The following is a 2,500-nucleotide window of genomic DNA, read 5'->3' on the forward strand; positions in this document are numbered from 1 at the left end:
GGCAAAAAAAGTTGAGATTATAGAATTTCCCACTTGAGAGATTGTAAAAAAAAAAAATTTAAAATGAAGGAAACGCGGGTGCCAAGGTGTGCGCAGCCACAGGTGTGCGCCCAAGGGCCCACCTGGCGAAGGTGCACGCAAGGTGCGCACCCGAGGCAAACCGGACAATTAACCCAACTTTCGACTTCGCGCGCACCTTGGAGCGCACTTCGGAGCGCTCCTTGGTGCGCACCAATCTTGGGCACCTCGGAGTGCACCATGGCGCCCACCAAGGTGCGCACCCGGGGCAAACCGAGCTCCGACTTCGTGCGCACCTTGGAGCGCACGAAAGGTGCGCACCATGGCGCCCACCAAGGTGCGCAGCCCAGCCAAGGCGTGCGCATCAAGGTGCGCACCCTGGCGAAGGTGCGCACCCGGGGCAAACCGAGCTCCGACTTCGTGCGCACCTTGGAGCGCACAAAAGGTGCGCAACCCAGCCAAGGTGTGCGCACCCCGGTCAAACCGAGCTCCGAATCGTGCGCACCAGAGGTGCACGCCATCGTGCGCACCTTGGAGCACACTTCGGAGCCCTCCTTGGTGCGCGCCGATGTTGCGCACCTCGGAGCGCACCCGGGGAAAACAATGCAATTAACCCGACTTTCGACTTCGTGGGCACCTCGGAGCGCTCTCGGGTTCGCACCTCGGAGCACACCGAGGTGCGCACCTTTGATGCGCTGCCTTCACCAATTTCCAGAAAAGGCAAGAAAACATTGAGAAGGTGTGCGCACCGAGGTGCCCACCCTGGCGAAGGTGCACGCGAGGTGCGCACCCGGGGCAAACCGGGCTCCGACTTCGTGCACGCCGCACCTTGGAGCACACTTCGGAGCGCTCCTTGGTGCGCACCAGGGCGCGCAACCCAGCCGAGGTGCCCACCCCGGCGAAGGTGCACGCGAGGTGCGCACCCGGGGCAAACCGGGCTCCGACTTCGTGCACGCCATGGTGCCCACCGCGGCGAAGGTGCACGCGAGGTGCGCACCCGGGGCAAACCGGGCTCCGACTTCGTGCACGCCGCACCTTGGAGCACACTTCGGAGCGCTCCTTGGTGCGCACCATGGTGCCCACCAGGGCGCGCAACCCCGCCGAAGGTGCACGCGAGGTGCGCACCCGGGGCAAACCGGGCTCCGACTTCGTGCACGCCGCACCTTGGAGCACACTTCGGAGCGCTCCTTGGTGCGCACCATGGTGCCCACCAGGGCGCGCAACCCCGCCGAAGGTGCACGCGAGGTGCGCACCCGGGGCAAACCGGGCTCCGACTTCGTGCACGCCATGGTGCGCACCGCGGCGAAGGTGCGCACCCGGGGCAAACCGGGCTCCGACTTCGTGCACGCCGCACCTTGGAGCACACTTCGGAGCGCTCCTTGGTGCGCACCAGGGCGCGCAACCCAGCCGAGGTGCCCACCCCGGCGAAGGTGCACGCGAGGTGCGTACCCGGGGCAAACCGGGCTCCGACTTCGTGCACGCCGCACCTTGGAGCACACTTCGGAGCGCTCCTTGGTGCGCACCATGGTGCCCACCAGGCCGCGCAACCCAGCCAAGGTGTGCGCACCAAGGTGCACGCGAGGTGCGCACCCGGGGCAAACCGGGGTCCGACTTCGTGCACGCCGCACCTTGGAGCACACATCGGGGCGCTCCCGGGTTCGCACCGGCGTTGCGCACCGTGGTGGGCACCTCGGAGCACACCAAGGTGGGCAGCGAGGTGCGCACCTTTGATGCGATGCCTTCACTAATTTCCATAAAAGGCAAAAAAAAAACGAGATTTTAAAATTTCCGTTTTGAAAGATAGTGAGAAAAAGGGAATGCTGGTGCCATCTTGAGCCCGCCCTGGTGCGCAGCCCAGCCAAGGTGTGCGCACCAAGGTGCCCACCCTGGCGAAGGTGCGCGCCCGGGCAATTAACCCAACTTCCAACTTCGCGCGCGCCAGGGTGGGAGCGCACCCAACAACCGGGCCTGGGAAGAGCCAATGCGAGAAACCCCACCAAACGCTCTGACAAAAAAAGAGGGGGCGCTCCAGTAACCCCGCTTCGGAGCGCACCCTGGGCAAACCCAGCCAAGGTGCCCACCCCGGCCAAGGTGCAGGCGAGGTGCGCACCCGGGGCAAACCGGGCTCCGACAACGTGCACGCCGCACCTTGGAGCACACTTCGTAGCGCTCCCGGGTGCGCACCTCAGAGCACACCAAGGTGGGCAGCGAGGTGCGCACCTTTGATGCGCTGCCTTCACTAATTTCCAGAAAAGGCAAAAAAAAAAGGAGATTTTAAAATTTCCGTTTTGAAAGATAGTGAAAAAAACGGAACGCGCGTGCCATCTTGAGCCCGCCCTGGTGCGCAGCCCAGGTAAGGTGCCCACCCTGGCAAAGGTGCGCACCCGGGCAATTAACCCTACTTCCGACTTCGTGCGCGCCAGGGTGGCAACCGGGCCTCGGAAGAGCCAATGCGAGAAACCCCACCAAACGCTCCGACAAA

Source organism: Cryptomeria japonica, unplaced genomic scaffold, assembly GCF_030272615.1.
Source record: "Cryptomeria japonica unplaced genomic scaffold, Sugi_1.0 HiC_scaffold_242, whole genome shotgun sequence".
NCBI lineage: Eukaryota > Viridiplantae > Streptophyta > Pinopsida > Cupressales > Cupressaceae > Cryptomeria > Cryptomeria japonica.